An 18,231-nucleotide genomic window follows, 5' to 3' on the forward strand; every position below is an offset into this window, starting at 1 on the left:
GTGAACGAATCCAAGGGAGCTGCTGCTTTAGTCCTTCCAACCGCCTGCATGCGACGTCTGAGGAAAGCCCTCTCAGCGTCTCTGCTGTCTTCAGGACAGCAGGAGTCTTCAGGAGTCTGCAGATGGCCTGTTCTGCAGCTCCTCCCCACCCTAAACCAGAAACGCTTGCATCACTTTTGCTCCCAGGTAAAAACTTAGACACACCTCAATTCCTGAAGCAATGAAATCCTCTGTTGGAAGCTGAAAGAAAAGTTCGCAGGCTAAAAACCAGTTTTAATAGGATGGTACCAGATGATAAATTAATCATGGTGTGGAAGTGAAAAAGTTAACCTTGACTACACTGAAAAAGGATCTAGTTGGCTGCTTCTCATGGTGCCAATTAAAACTGAAAAATAAAACAAAACCTACAAAATTCCCCCAAATCTAACTTGTGGAAGAGCATTTATTTTTAGCCTGAGTGTATGTGAGTAGATTTAAAGTTAAGCAAAATATATTTTAGGTGTTAAGCAATAATATATTTTATTGAAAGAAACTACAAATCTGAAGAAGAAAACCGTCACATCAAGCAGTTATTAATACAGGTTTTGAATGAAAACAACTGGAAATAAAATTGGACTAAACACCTATGGTGCCTTGGATATTTGAAATATATAAGCTGTGCATTGCAAAATCAGATCCCTGATAATACTCAGATGACATCTTTCTATTGTATTTCTTTTCATTTATAAGTTTTTTAAAAAAGTAATTTGCCTAGTGATGTAGGTTAACTCTGTGCACTTTTAATTACATTTCCTCTAGAGCAGATACCTTGCTCACTGCTGTTTACTTGTGCACTTCTAAACTCCTGGACTCCAACTAAAGTTATGGGATGGGGAAAAGCTACTAAAGCACCTTTTTAGTTTGCTTATAACACTAGAGTTAAGAGCACTCTTAGCATTCCAGAATATTTTTTAAAATGTTTGGTAGAAAAACAATATTATAAGTATTTGTGCATCAGGTTTTGGAAGCTTTTTAGTACCAGGGAAACCATTTAATCAGAGTATTTTAGACAGAAAGGATTTTATAGTCTAGGAGTTGGAAAAAAACACCTTATAGGTAAAAATCTTGTGGGATTTTTTTTTTTTTAATTGTGGTAAAATATACATAACAAAATTTACTCTTTTAATTATTTTTAAGTTTCAGATGAGTGGCATTAAGTATGTTCACTAGTCTGTGACTGGACTAGTTAACAAATGTAAGGGGATAGAAGCTGGGATGAGCTTTATTGAACTTATTAGTGATTTGTATAATGCAGAATTCAGCAATTGAAGTGTTGGTTGCTTCTCAATTTAGTATCTGAATTTGTTTAACATTGGTGAGAGTTTTGGGTTTATATGTATGTATACTGGGGCTTTTTTCTTATAGCATAATGAAAAATACATACATATGGGCAAAGACTAGAATGAACCACCTTAATATACTAGAACTTATTTTTTTTTTTTTTAAACTTTGGGTTTATTTATTTATGGCTGTGTTGGGTCTTCGTTTCTGTGCGAGTTGCGGCAAGCGGGGGCCACTCTTCATCGCGGTGCGCGGGCCTCTCACTATCGTGGCCTCTCTTGTGGCGGAGCACAAGCTCCAGACGCGCAGGCTCAGTAGTTGTGGCTCACGGGCCTAGTTGCTCCGCGGCATGTGGGATCTTCCCAGACCAGGGCTCGAACCCGTGTCCCCTGCATTGGCAGGCAGATTCTCAACCACTGCGTCACCAGGGAAGCCCGAACTTATTTTTTGAATGAAGTGATTATGGATGTATTTTATTTCTTCATTATGGTTGTATATATTTTCTTATTTCTGGTAATGAGAATATATTAGTTTTATCATTAAAAAAGAAACTTCTTTAAAAATAATGTGAGTACAGAAAGCTTTTATGAATAACATTCTAAATTTTGGGGCAGGGAAAAAGAGAAAAACATAATGAGCTTTCAATGCCTTCCTTCTCCATAATTTAATATCTTGCAATTTCTTCAAAGCATTATTGTGCTAAAGACAAAAGAAATTTAAAAAAATGATAGCAGTGAATTATGATAGTCCTAGGAATACCCATAAGTTGTATTGTGGACTAAATTCTAGATATGACTCAATTTTTTTTTCTGATTTACCTTTCCTAAAACTCCAGTTCTTTGACAATTATATAAATATTTATTTATTTATTTATTTGGCTGCACTGGGTCTTAGTTGTGGCACGTGGGATCTTTGTTGTTGCATGTGGGCTCTTAGTTGTGGCATGAGGAATCTAGTTCCCTGACCAGAGATCAAACTTGAGCCCCCTGCATTGGGAGCGGGGAGTATTAACCACTGGACCACCAGGGAAGTCCCTTCTTTGACAATTTTAATTAATTAGACTTAAAAATGTTGATTATCACTTCACTCTTTCCTCACCTGAACACAGGTTAAGGACTTAACTGGTATTTCATTTTTGTATTTTGAAATACCATCTAAGGATTCTTGGTTGGGTGGTGTAAATAGGGTATGGGCACCGTTATAGGAGAGTAATGTACCAGACTTGGCCTGATTCAGGCTAGCTCCATTTACTTGTCCCTGTTAAGGAAGGTTGTAGAAAGCAAGGATGGATCCCATTGTCCATTCTGTAGGCAGACAGGACTCCCCTAATCTTCTTTCTATGTGCTCTTGACAGTGTTTTAAGCCAACACTTCTTTTTCTTTGCAGGATTGGGAACCTCAGTAATAAAGGTAATAAAGGTAATAAAGGTAATAAAGCATCCTTGTGTTGGGGCCACATTTACATGGTGATAGGAAGGTGGCCTGGAGGTTACTCCTGATGGGGAGTGCATTTGCATTGTGCCTTCTGGACTAAGCAGTGTTTTCACTTGCTATTTTTGTTGATGTTTATGTTTGTGAAAAGGAAAGAAGGGAGGATTTTCCAATAGTTTTTGTTGAGTGGTTATGTTATTACTCTCCAGATAATGGCTTTGGAAACATAAGCCCAACTTGAAACTGGCTTTTACTCAAGAAGTTGAAATAAAAATGAGGATCATAACAATAATAATCATAATCATTAAAAAGGAGCTTCATTGTATGTGTGTATTGTGCTTCATTTGATGCATCATATTAAAAATATAAGAATTGGACAATAGATACAATACATCGTAGGTTTAAGAAGAGACCATTCTTCAATCTGCTGGAAACTGAACCATGGCATAAGAAGTGAAGCAATAAAAATGAGTGTTTATTTAAGAGGCAGTGGCTTCAGAGGTTTCCATGATGTTTCTAATGCTCATTGTCTACAGTAGTTCTATTATTCACCAAGTAGAGGATGTTAATAAGACTGCTTTCACTGGCAAGCCTTCACTGGTTTTTGTTTGTTCTGACTGGAAACATGTATATAATATATCTTATATGTCAGACATCACTACTTCTTGATATTTAATTGCTCTTGAATGTCCACAAATGCATTAATTAAGGTATGAGTTCCACAAATCATGCATTAACAAAATGATACATACATCCTGAAATGGCCTGCCAACGTAGTGATCCATCACTTTTTGTTATTCAAGATGATGGAAATCATACACTTCTTTCATTAGGATCATCACTTGAAGGCATCCAGAAATGTCAGAGAATGTAATAATTGTGCATTTGCAGAGAACAGTCTGCAACTTTAAAAATCAGTGAAAATAGAGCTATTGATCTAATTTTCTATTAGATAGTATGCAACGTGGTCACCATGGTTCTGTAATTCCTGGAATTCTTTCTTTCAAAAGATTTGTGCAATTTTTTTTATCATATATTGATTCAAGCCCAAATTTCGGAAGGGTAAATATGGGTGAATGCACATTTAAAAATTTTTTACTTATGCCGTGGATTAGGGTCAACATCTTTTGGCTTTGTTTAGTCTGATTAGGCAATTGCTTATTTGTGGGAATATTTTTATAGGGTAATAAAGAGTGTGAACAGAGGAATTTTCCAAATGAGCCTCATGTTCACTTCAACAATGTGCCTCTTTAGGAAACTTTTCTTTGGTTCTTGTGGTTGGTTGGAGATAAACTTGACCAGGTGGAATCTACTTACAAAATCTATTTTGAATCCATCTAGTTCCCTCCTTCTCTGGGCATCCACACTCACCAGATTCCTGGCATCTCTCAGGCAGCCTAGGCAATGGGCCTAGGACTGAGCTCCTGTTCCCTTCTCATCTCTCACCCAATCCTCCTCTCACTCAGCAACCTGACTGCTATTTTTGAAAGGATCGTGGCTTCCAACGTACTTGGAACAGAATCAAAACTGCCTGTTGTGGCTTCCAGGGAACTGCCTGGTCCATTACCTGTGTTCCTCTCCAGCCACTTCACACACTCCTTCCTTCTCACATGCACCTTCTGTTGTTCTTCAAAAACCACCAGCTCTTTCCTGCCTCGGGTCTTCACTCAGTTTCTCTCCTGCCTGGTTGGCTTCTTCTCATTCATCAGTTGGTAGCTTATGAGACCTTCTCAGAGGGATCCTTTCTTCCTACTCCCTAACGTGGGCACTCTCATCCCCATTATTTTATCTGTCATCCCAATTTGCTGTCTGTATAGGGCTTAGTACCATGTGTCCACTGTTATTTCTTAGTTGGAGTGCTTATATTGCCTTTCTCCACTTGACTGTGCACTCTATCCAGGAGGTATCATGTCTATTTCATTTAGTACCTTATTCCCAGCAATTTGCAGGGTGATTAAACGAACATATCTTTAAAAATTTTGTGCAAGTATATCTGCTGGATCAAAGGGCACATGTTGTACAGTTTTTAATAGGTCATCATCCCAGAAGGCTATACCAGTTTACATTCCCACTGATAGTGTAAGAAATTGTCCTTCCTCCCTCCCCTCCCCCAGGCATAATGTTTATTATAGGTAATTCTTTTCTGCTTCTTTTATGAGAAAATAGTACTTGTATAAAAAATATATTTTAGCTCTACCAAGAGATTTAAATGTGCATTTAAATGCTAATAATTTATCAGATTATAAGAAATGGAAATAAAGTTAAGATTCTGAGTATAGCAATCTAAGAAACTGGACCCAGACTAAGTAACTTCTGGATCGTGGTTAGATCCAAAAGACCTGGCATCCCTCCTGGATCTAACCTCATCCTGGCCTTTTCACCATCTCAGGTGATATAATAATAAGATTTGAGACAGAGGAACCAAGATGGCGGAGTAGAAGGAGGTGCTCTCACTCCCTCTTGCAAGCACACCAGAATCACAACTAGCTGCTGGACAATCATCGACAGGAAGACACCGGAACTCACCAAAAAAGATACCCCACATCCAAAGACAAAGGAGAAGCCACAATGAGATGGTAGGAGGGGCGCAATCACAGTAAAATCAAATCCCATAACTGCTGGGTGGGTGACGCACAGACTGGAGAACACTTATACCACAGAAGTCCACCCACTGGAGTGAAGGTTCTGAGCCCCACATCAGGCTTCCCAACCTGGGGGTCCGGCAACGGGAGGAGGAATTCCAAGAGAATCAGACTTGGAAGCCTAGAGGGAATTGATTGCAGGACTTCGACAGGACTTGGGGGAAACAGGCTCCACACTTGGAGGGCACACACAAAATAGTGTGCACATCAGGACCCATGGGAAGGAGCAGTGACCCCAGGGGAGACTGAACCAGACCTATCTGCTAGTGTTGGAGGGTCTCCTGCAGAGGTTGGCGGTGGCTGTGGCTCACCGTGGGGACAAGGACACTGGCAGCAGAAGTTCTGGGAAGTAGTCCTTGGCATGAGCCCTCCCAGAGTCTGTCATTAGCCCCAACAAAGAGCCCAGGTAGGCTCCAGTGTTGGGTTGCCTCAGGCCAAACAAACAACAGGGAGGGAACCCAGCCCCAACCATCAACAGTCAAGCAGATTAAAGTTTTACTGAGCTCTGCCCACTAAAGCAACAGTCAGCTCTACCCACCACCAGTCCCTCCCATCAGGAAACTTCCACAAGCCTCTTAGATATCCTCATGCACCAGAAGGCAGACAGCAGAAGCAAGAAGAACTACAATCCTGAAGGCTGTGGAACAAAAACCACATTCACAGAAAGATAGACAAGATGAAAAGGCAGAGGGCTATGTACCAGATGAAGGAACAAGATAAAACCCCAGAAAAACAACTAAATGAAGTGGAGATAGGCAACCTTCTAAAAAAAAATTCAGAATAATGATAGTGAAGATGATCCAGGATCTTGGAAAAAGAATGGAGGGAAAGATTGAGAAGATGTAAGAAATGTTTAACAAAGACCTAGAAGAATTAAAGAACAAACAAACAGAGATGAACAATACAATAACTGAAATGAAAAATACACTAGAAGGAATCAATAGCAGAATAACTGAGGCAGAAGAACGGATAAGTGACCTGGAAGACAGAATGGTGGAATTCACTGCTGTGGAACAGAATAAAGAAAAAAGAATGAAAAGAAATGAAGACAGCCTAAGAGACCTCTGGGACAACATTAAATGCAACAACATTCGCATTATAGGGGTCCCAGAAGAAGAGAGAGAGAAAGGACCAGAGAAAATATTTAAGAGATTATAGCTGAAAACTTCCCAAACATGGGAAAGGAAATAGCCACCCAAGTCCAGGAAGCGCAGCGAGTCCCATACAGGATAAACCCAAGGAGAAACATGCTGAGACACATAGTAATCAAATTGCGAAAAATTAAAGACAAAGAAAAATTATTGAAAGCAGCAAGGGAAAAACAACAAGTAACATACAAGGGAACTCCCATAAGGTTAACAGCTGATTTCTCAGCAGAAACTCTACAAGCCAGAAGGGAGTGGCATGATATACTTAAAATGATGGAAGGGAAGAACCTACAACCAAGAGTACTCTATCTGGCAAGGATCTCATTCAGATTCGATGGAGAAATCAAAAACTTTACAGACAAGCAAAGGCTAAGAGAATTCAGCACCACCAAACCAGCTCTACAACAAATGCTAAAGGAACTTCTCTAAGTGGGAAACACAAGAGAAGAAAAGGACCTACAAAAACAAACCCAAAACAATTAAGAAAATGGTTATAGGAACATACATATTGATAATTACCTTAAACGTGAATGGATTAAATGGTCCAACCAAAAGACACATGCTCGCTGAATGGATACAAAAAAAAAGACCCATATATATGCTGTCTACAGGAGACCTACTTCAGACCTAGGGACACATACAGACTGAAAGTGAGGGGATGGAAAAAGATATTCCATGCAAATGGAAATCAAAAGAAAGCTGGAGTAGCTATACTCATATCAGATAAAATAGACTTTAAAATAAAGAATGTTACAAGAGACAAGGAAGGACACTGCATAATGATCAAGGGATCAATCCAAGAAGAAGATATAACAATTATAAATATATATGCACCCAACATAGGAGTACCTCAACACATAAGGCCACTGCTAACAGCTATAAAATAGGAAATCGACAGTAACACAATAATAGTGGGGGACTTTAACACCTCACTTACACCAAGGGACAGATCATCCAAAATGAAAATAAATAAGGAAACAGAAGCTTTAAATGACACAATAGACCAGATAGATTTAATTGATATTTATGGGACATTCCATCCCAAAACAGCAGATTACACTTTCTCCTCAAGTGCGCACAGAACATTCTCCAGGATAGATCGCATCTTGGGTCACAAATCAAGCCTCAGTAAATTAAAAAAAATTGAAATCAGATCAAGCATCTTTTCTGACCACAACGCTATGAGATTAGAAATGAATTACAGGGAAAGAAAGTAAGAAACACAACACATGGAGGCTAAACAATACGTTACTAAATAACCAAGAGATCACTGAAGAAATCAAAGAGGAAATCAAAAAATACCTAGAGACAAATGACAATGAAAACACGATGATCCAAAACCTATGGGATGCAGTAAAAGCAGTTCTACCACCCTACCTCAAGTAACAAGAAAAATCTCAAATAAACAATCTAACCTTACACCTAAAGGAACGAGAGAAAGAAGAACAAACAAAACCCAAAGTTAGCAGAAGGAAAGAAATCATAAAGATCAGAGCAGAAGTAAATGAAATAGAAACAAAGAAAACAATAGCAAAGATCAATAAAACTAAAAGCTGGTTCTTTGAGAACATAAACAAAATTGATAAACCATTAGTCAGACTCATCAAGAAAAAGAGGGAGAGGACTCAAATCAATAAAATTAGAAATGAAACAGAAGTCTCAACAAACACTGCAGAAATACAAAGCATCTTAAGAGACTACTACAAGCAACTCTATGCCAATAAAATGGACAACCTGGAAGAAATGGACAAATTCTTAGAAAGGTATAACCTTCCAAGACTGAACCAGGAAGAAACAGAAAATATGAACAGACCAACCACAAGCACTGAAATTGAAACTGTGATTAAAAATCTTCCAACAAACAAAAGTCCAGGACCAGATGGCTTCACAGGTGAATTCTAGCAAACATTTAGAGAAGAGTTAACACCCATCCTTCTCAAACTCTTCTAAAAAATTGCAGAGGAAGGAACACTCCCAGACTCATTCTATGAGGCCACCATCACCCTGATACCAAAACCAGACAAAGATACTACAAAAAAAGAATTTGAAGAAGAAAAACCATATGATCGGACTTCCCTGTTGGCGCAGTGGTTAAGAATCCACCTGCCAATGCAGGGGACACGGGCTCGAGCCCTGGTCCGGGAAGATCCCACATGCCGCGTAGCAAAGAAGCCCGTGCGCCACAATGATTGAGCCTGTGCTCTAGAGCCCACGAGCCACAACTACTGAAGTCCGCGTGCCTAGAGCCCATGCTCTGCAACAAGAGAAGTCACAACAATGAGAAGTCCGTGCACCGCAACGAAAGAGTAGCCCCTGCTCGACGCAACCAGAGAAAACCCGCATGCAGCAATGAAGATCCAATGCAGCCAAAAAGAAATAAATAAACAGATTTATAAAAAAAAAAAAGAAAAAGAAAAACCATGTGATCATCTGAATAGATGCAGAAAAAGCTTTTGACAAAATTCAACACCCATTTATGATAAAAACTCCCCAGAGTGTGGGCATAGAGGGAACCTACCTCAACATAATAAAGGCCATATATGACAAACCCACAGCAAACATCAATCTCAATGGTGAAAAACAGAAAGCGTTTCCTCTAAGATCAGGAACAAGACAAGGATGTCCACTCTCACCACTATTATTCAACATAGTTTTGGAAGTCCTAGCCACGGCAATCAGAGAAGAAAAAGAAATAAAAGGAATACAAATTGGAAAAGAAGAAGTAAAACTGTCACTGTTTGCAGATGACATGATACTGTACATAGAGAATCCAAAAGATGCCACCAGAAAACTACTAGAGCTAATCAATGAATTTGGTAAAGTTGCAGGATACAAAATTAATGCACAGAAAGCTCTTGCATTCCTATACACTAATGATGCAAAATCTGAAAGAGAAATTAAGGAAACACTCCCATTTACCACTGCAACAAAAAGAATAAAATACCTAGGAATAAACCTACCTAGGGAGACAAAAGACCTTTATGCAGAAAACTATAAGACAGTAATGAAAGAAATTAAAGATGATACCAACAGATGGAGAGATATACCATGTTCTTGGATTGGAAGAATCAATATTGTGAAAATGACTATACTACACAAAGCAATCTACAGATTCAATGCAATCCCTATGAAATTGCCAATGGCATTTTTTACGGAACTAGAACAAAAAATCTTAAAATTTGTATGGAGACACAAAAGACCCCGAATAGCCAAGGCAGTCTTGAGGGAAAAAAACGGAGCTGGAGGAATCAGACTCCCTGACTTCAGACTATACTACAAAGCTACAGTAATCAAGACAATATGGTACTGGCACAAAAACAGAAACATAGATCAGTGGAAAAAGATAGAAAGCCCAGAGATAAACCCACGCACCTATGGTCAACTAATCTATGAAAAAGGAGGCAAGGATATACAATGGAGAAAAGACAGTCTCTTCAATAAGTGGTGCTGGGAAAACTGGACAGCTACATGTAAAAGAATGAAATTAGAACACTCCCTAACACCATACACAAAAATAAACTCAAAATGGATTCGAGACCTAAATGTAAGACCGGACACTATAAAACTCTTAGAGGAAACCATAGAAAGAACACTCTTTGACATAAATCACAGCAAGATCTTTTTTGATCCACCTCCTAGAGTAATGGAAATAAAAACCAAAATAATGAAATGAGACCTAATGAAACTTAAAAGTTTTTGCACAGCAAAGGAATCTTCAAACAAGACGAAAAGACAACCCTCAGAATGGGAGAAAATATTTGCAAACGAATCAATGGACAAAAGATTAATCTCCAAAATATATAAACAGCTCATGCAGCTCAATACTAAAAAAACGAACAACCTAATCCAAAAATGGGCAGAAGACCTAAATAGACATTTCTCCAAAGAAGACATACAGATGGCCAAGAAGCACATGAAAAGCTGCTCAACATCACTAATTATTAGAGAAATGCAAATCAAAAGTACAATGAGGTATCACCTCACACCAGTTAGAATGGGCATCATCAGAAAATGTACAAACAACAAATGCTGGAGAGGGTGTGGTGAAAAGGGAACCCTCTTGCACTGTTGGTGGGAATGTAAATTGATACAGCCACTATGGAGAACAGTATGGAGGTTCCTTAAAAAACTAAAAATAGAATTACCATATGACCCAGCAATCCCACTACTGGGCATATACCCAGAGAAAACCATAATTCAAAAAGACACATGCACCCCAATGTTCACTGCAGCACTATTTACAATAGCCAGGTCATGGAAGCAACCTAGGTGCCCATCGACAGACGAATGGATAAAGAAGATGTGGTACAATGGACTATTACTCAGCCATATAAAGGAACGAAATTGAATCATTTGTTGAAACGTGGATGGATCTAGAGACTGTCATACAGAGTGAAGTAAGTCAGAAAGAGAAAAACTAGTATTGTATATTAACACATGTATGTGGAACCTAGAAAAATGGTACAGATGAGCCGGTTTGCAAGGCAGAAGTTGAGACACAGATGTAGAGAACAAACGTATGGACACCAAGGGGGGAAAACCGCGGCGGGGTGGGGATGGTGGTGTGCTGAATTGGGCGATTGGGATTGACATGTATACACTGATGTGTATAAAATTTATGACTAATAAGAACCTGCTGTATAAAACAAAACAAAACAATACAAAACAAAAAAACCTAATACTAAACTTTCTTTGGGTTATTTGCCTGGAAATATGTTAATATAAATGTTTCAGACATTACATGAAATTCCTAAAAATCTTATATGTTCTGGTATAATGTTATAAGTCATAATTCTAGTTATTACTTTAAAATGTATATCTCAGAAATAACTAAATTTCCTTGTCAACTGCATTATTATGAACTTTCATCAAATCTTTAACCATGGTCATTTTTAAGTCTTTTGTCATTTACAGACAGTTCTGGGTGTACTCTAATGCTTTTGCAAAAATGTTCCTATAAAAGGGTTTCATCTTCAAGGAATTCATGGAAAAGACTCTGACAAGTACAGGTTTCTGGTAACTGACTGTACTGCTGAACTGAATGAATAAGCATTTTCAGAACGCTAATGGAAAACTGATGAATTCACAAAAGTGCTAACAAAAGATCAAGGTGAAAAAATAATTAATTACATGGGACTGAGTGAACTGATGAGGATGATTATAATTTTTGTGACTTTCTGTTTGAATAAAAAAAAATGTTAAAGAAAACAGACTCATTACGTTGGTTAGTAAATGACATGTCAAACTTGAAAACAGTGAAAAAAAAAAAGATTTGAAAAGATAAGACAATCAAATATGCAAAGTCAAATATTAATTTCCTATACTCTCTAGTTCTTTTTACATCCCTTTATTTGTATATATATATTCCTTTTGACGATAAAGAGCACATTTCACAGAAGTCCTTGAATATTTTTAAGTATTATGGGAGCCATGACTTATGTTTTCAAATTGTACCAGTATTATTATAGGTAATTCTTAAGGAAAGAAAACAAAACTTTTTTATAATTAAAAAAATTTAAATCTCAACCCACCACTCCACCCATGGGAAGAAAACCACATACCATGAGGCGTGGCTGCCAGTGGAATGGATACACTGCATCGTACACAACAGCATCTATGCTCCCTGGTCTGCCTTAGACGCCAATCTGTAGACGGGATCTGAAAACAGCATGGAACATTTTAAAAACTGATCTCCAAGGATTACAGGAGTATTTGTGGTTAAGAACTCCTAGCTCTAGCATGGAAAGGAAGGATGCTTCTGAAAAATGAGCCGTCTGTCATTCTTTATTCTGCTGGGTCAGAGACTGATGTGTTTAATCTTTTCTACCAAAGACTCATGTGTTACTGGCTTTTTACGTGAGGCATCATACGCTGATACTTTTATGATTAGTAAGTTGCAAGTAAGTCTCAAACCTGTAAAACTTGCACAACTTATTGTCCTGGGCATTTTACCATTGGGGTCCTAACTAGGAGCTACAAAGCCTCCTGAAAAGATTAATGAGAGGAAACAAATTTCAAGTGTATTTTGTTTCTTTTGTTTTTCAGGGGCACAGTAACTCCTGTATCATGTGGATCTGTTTTGTATTCACACAGTACTTAAGAAGGCACTGAACTTCCCGTTCAAACATATGAACCTGTTTCTTCTACAGTTTTGGACATGTCTAGTTGGCCTTCCTTTGAATAAACACCCTTATTCTATTTGCTGACATTAAGAAGATGATCAGAATCCATTACCTACCTGAATAGGGAATAAATCCATGTCTTACAGCAAAATGTTGTTTAGCTTATAGAATTTTGTTCTATATTATTTCACATTAACTTTTTTGAACATCATTTCAATTTACTTTTCTTTATTGAAACTTCTGAAGATCCCTATGGATTCATTTAGGCTGAACGTTTCTCAAAGCACATCTTTACAGTATGATTTTATTTTTTTTGATCCAGTGCCGGCACAGCTGCAACATATTTGGTCTTTTTCTGGAAGGATACACCTAAAGAGAGATGAAAGGTAGAGAAAACTCCACCTCTAGTCTCCCTTTTTCGCACAGCATGTTCATGAGTCAGTTTGGGCTTCATTTTTGATGCCTTAGACACACGACTAATTTTATGGATATTTGCGCATGTTGATTAACTTGTTCAACGTGCTGACTTAATGTTAATCTTCAATTCTCCATGTGAAGTCAGGATTGACAAATTCTCAAAACACCTTTTTATTCCTTTACACTTTGAAGTGATGCAGTTTATACTAATTTGGGTAAGTCAGCCTGCGTTTTAAGGAAGTGTTTTGAGCTTATGAAATTTATCTCCAGTTACTCCAAATTTCACTATATGGAGCTCCTCAGTGGTCAGTTGGTCTGTTGAGGTTTTCCATTTTGGGGGCTACATTTTGATAATTTATATTTGGCAAGGAAATTATCCATATCTTCTAGAGTTTTCAAATTTATTATCACACATTTGCATGTAGCACTTTTCTTAGAAATTTTAAGGTGGATTTTTATATAATAAATCAGTAACGTTTTTGCCTAGTAATAATAGTCTAGAAAGTGACATGAGAAAAAGAATTCATTCATAGTCTCAGGTAAAAACAGTAAAATATTTGGAAGTAATTTTCTTAAGCATGGTTAGAAGACTATTAATGAAGGACGTGAAATAAGATCTAAGAAAATAGAAAGATATTGTGTTCCTGGATGAAATGAATTACTATGTCAGTTCCTCAAAGACAAATTCTCAATGCAGTCTCAGACTTGATCCATAGCCTATGTGAAGGACGAAGGTGGAGGATAAAAATATTTTAAAGTCTGTTTGGAAGATAAATATGCCCCCAGCAGCTATAGTAAGTCACCTGCATACGAATGAGTTCCGTTCCGAGAGCACGTTCATAAGTCCAACAAAGTTAGCCTAGGTACCCAACTAACAGAATCAGCTATGTAGTACTGTACTGTAATAGGTTTATAATACTTCTCACATAAATAATACATTAAAAAACCACAAAAAATAAACATTTTTAATTTTACAGTACAGTACCTTGAAAAGTACAATAGTACAGGACAACAGCTGGCATACAGGGGCTGGCATCAAGTGAACAGGCAAGAAGAGTTACTGACTGGAGGAGGGAGAGGAGGTGGGAGACGGTAGAGCTGAAGGATCAACAGCAATAGGAGATGGAGGGCAAGCTGCAATTTCACTCATACCTGACGTGGATGGAATGCACGTTCACATCTTTGAAAGTTCACAACTTGAAGGTTCGCATGTATGGGGCTTACTGTAATTAAAAATGATTAAGAAGAATATTGTGGGGAAACTGGACAGCTACATGGAAAAGAATGAAATCAGAACATTTCCTCATACCATATACAAAAAAAAACCCAAAAAACTCAAAATGGATTAAAGACCTAAATGTAAGACCAGAAACTGTAAAGCTCCTAGAAGAAAACATAGGCAGAACACTCTTGGACATAAATCGTAGCAATATTTTTTTGGATCTGTCTCCTAAAGCAAAGGAAATAAAATAAAAAAATACACAAATGGGACCTAATTAGACTTAAAAGCTTTTGCACAGCAAAGAAAACCATTAATAAAACAAAAACACAACCTACTGAATGGGAGAAAATATTTGCTAATGATATGACTGATAAGGGGTTAATATCTAAAAAATATAACAGCTCATACAACTCAACATCAAAAAAGCAAACAACTCAATTGAAAAATGGGCAGAAGACCTGAACAGACATTTTTACAAAGAGAACAGGCAGATGGCCAACAGGCACATGAAAAGATGCTCAACATCACTAATAATCATGGAAATGCAAATCAAAACTATAACGAGATATTACCTCACAGCTGTCAGAATGGCTGTCATCAAAAAGAACACAAATAACAAATGTTGGCGAGGATGTGGAGAAAAGGGAACCTGCATACACTGTTGATGGGAATGTAAATTGGTACAGTCACTGTGGAAAACAGTGTGGAGGTTTCTCAAAAAACTAAAAATAGAACTACTATATGACCCAGAAATTCTACTCCTGGGTATTTGTCTGAAAAAACCCAAAAACACTACTTCAAAAAGATACATGCACCCTGATGGTCATAGCAGCATTATTTACAATTGCCAACATATGGAAGCAACCCAAGTGTCCATTAACAGATGAATGGACAAAGAAGAGTGGTATATATATATATATATATATATAATATATATTATATATATATATATATATATAATAGAATACTACTGAGCCATAAAAAAGAATGAAAATTTGCCATTTGCAACAACATGGATGGACTTGGGGGTATTTTTTTAAAATAAATTTATTTATTTTATTTATTTTTTATTTTTTTGGCTGTATTGGGTCTCTGTTGCTGCGTGCGGGCTTTCTCTAGTTGCGGCGAGTGGGAGCTACTCTTCCTTGCGGTGCCCAGGCTTCTCATTGCGGTGGCTTCTCTTATTGCAGAGCGTGGGCGCTAGGCGTGCAGGCTCAGTAGTTGTGGTACACGGGCTTAGTTGCTCCATAGCATGTGGCGTCTTCCTGGACCAGGGTTCCAACCCGTGTCCCCTGCATTGGTGGGCGAATTCTTAACCACTGCACCAGCAGGGAAGCCCGGGCTTGGGGTATCATGCGAAATGAAATAAGTCAGACAGAGAAGACAAATACTGTATGATATCACCTATATGTGGAATCTAGACACTACAACAAACTAGTGAATATAATGAAATAGACTCACACTTGTGGTTACCAGTGGGGAGAGGGAAGGGGGGAGGGGCAACATAGGGGTAGGGGATTAAGAGGTACGAACTACTAGGTTTAAAATAAGCTACAAGGATATATTGTACAACACGGGGAATAGAGCCAATGTTTTGTAATAACTATAAATGTAGTATAACCTTTAAAAATTGTGAATTACTACTGTACATTGGTAACATATAATATTGTACATCAACTATACTTCATTTAAAATATATATATATATTAGATATTAAACTGGCTAATTGGCAATACCCTTCAATGTCAAAAGACAAAGCAGTTGGCTTGTGAAGCTGCCTCCAGCTGTGCTCAGTTGGTCACAGACTGTCACAGGAGGAGGTGGGCTGGGAGGTGCAGAACCGAAAGCAGAATCAGCCCAATTCCTTCCCTTCAGCAAGGTTTACTCTCCACAAATTTAGCACCACAGAGGCACTGAAAAGACACATGTGAAATACAAGTCTGAGCGTTTGCTTTCCTTGCTTAAATCCTTCAGTGTCTCCTCAACTCCTGCAAGATAAACTGCCAGCCCTTTACCGTGGACACAAGGTTTTCCATGATTTGTTCCAATGGATATCTAGGTCTCATGGCCACCATTTCCCACATGTACGTGATGCTCTTTATGCCTGTGTCACACCAGGCTACACACTGCTGGTGGTTGCCCCACCCCCATTCCACCACCTTCTCCTCACCACCTTGCTACATGCTTCCCTAACAATGAGCTGAGGATTCATCTTCTCCAGATACCATCTCTGATCTCCCAAACTAGCCTGTGCTCTGGGTCTGCATGTCCAAACGTAGCACATAGGTAGAGATTTCTTAAAGATTATCCTGGAATGTTTGCTTAAGAGTTGATCCCTCTTACTAGTCTGTAGCATCCCCAAGGGTGGGACTGTGTCTTGTTCCTCTTTGTAGCCCCAGTGCCTCGCCTTTTCATGCCAGATACTCAATAAATATTTTTGAAATGAAATGAAGTCAGTGGATTGAAAGTGTGAACAAAATGTGGGTTAGGAATCATGCCGCTGAGTGGTCCACTGAAAGAACAGATCTGGGAATCCTGGAAGAAAGTCAAAGATCAGGGTCAGAGCTACCAGGTCAGACTGTAGGATGTGGGCATCTTTCAGTAACTGGAAAAGTTCTTGTTGTGCTAGCACTCAGAAATCCAACTCAGGTCTAAGGGAGAAGCAGTCAGAATAAAAGTCAAGAGTTTGGCATTTAGGACTCGTATGAGAAAAACAACAACGACAAAAATGGGAATGGAGTACAAATTAGGAACAAGAATCACAACAGGCAACTAGTCAGTTTAACAAGCTCCAAACCAGGGAATGACTGTCTATCCTAGAACAAGGATTATCTCTGCTCTGTCTTGTGCAGGCTTCCTGGTGGGGTCAGAGATCAGGTTGGGCCAGTGTGACTGGTTCCATAGTGTGGCAGCCTCCTTGGGGCTAGTGAGCACAGCACTGGCTCCTGTTTGCCTTTCAGGGTGCACCCCTCTTCCAGTCTGCTGTCTGGATGCAGCTTGCTCTCTCCATTCCTGATTCCTAGTCCCTCTCCCTCCCTCTCAACACTTTTCTTCCTGCTGCTTCAGGAGGAAAGCCGCCCTCACCACCTCCATCCATTCTGTCTTTTCTTTCTATTAGTTTTCCCTTTTCCACACTACCTCTGGGCAGAATGTAGATCTGAAATTTGTATTACTCTTTTTATCAGAGGAAATTTTACGTTCTGTATTTTCACTAGAAAATGTAAATGCCCCCTCTTCCAAAGTTTTTTTCACTCTTAAAGAAGATCCAACTAATAAAATTGCTTGGTATTCATTTAGACTTAATTAAAACCTATTCTGCTAGAACTTGAAGAAAAGCAAGCTACTGTGTGTATGGGGTGGGGAGGGGATTGAGCGTGTGGGAGTGGATGCACTAAGTCTGATGCCCCCTCTCGAGTCCCTTAAGAAGGGCAGCACACAGAAAGGGGTGGGGTAACACAAAATCTCAAGTAATTCTGAAGTTTCTTTCAGAAAACTTATCCCTCAGGGAACAACAGTTCATTTCTCTCCATGAAGCTTCATTCCTAATTTTCTCAGTTGATCATAAAATATCCTGGAAATTGCATACCTGGGGTTTTACTCCCAAAGGGGATCCTCCGAAACTGGTTTCTTCTTGAACAAAATGCCTGGAATGCCTCAGATCATTCTCATTTTAGGAAAGACTTGATATAGCAAGAGCAGATGAGATCTGGGCAATTTCATACACAGAGACATATGTTGTCCAAGAAACTCACATTTTGAAGGGGATGCTTGTGAAGCCCAGAGAAGTATGGGACTTGCCTATCACTGCATGGTTTGTCTATTGTGGAGACTGGGCACCAGTCCCATCCCCAGTGTCCAGGTTAGGATGACAAGTCACTACTGGGCAGGAATTATGGGCATATGTCTCGTCATCTACAAAGTGAAAGCTAT

Source organism: Eubalaena glacialis, chromosome 15 (genome assembly GCF_028564815.1).
Source record: "Eubalaena glacialis isolate mEubGla1 chromosome 15, mEubGla1.1.hap2.+ XY, whole genome shotgun sequence".
NCBI lineage: Eukaryota > Metazoa > Chordata > Mammalia > Artiodactyla > Balaenidae > Eubalaena > Eubalaena glacialis.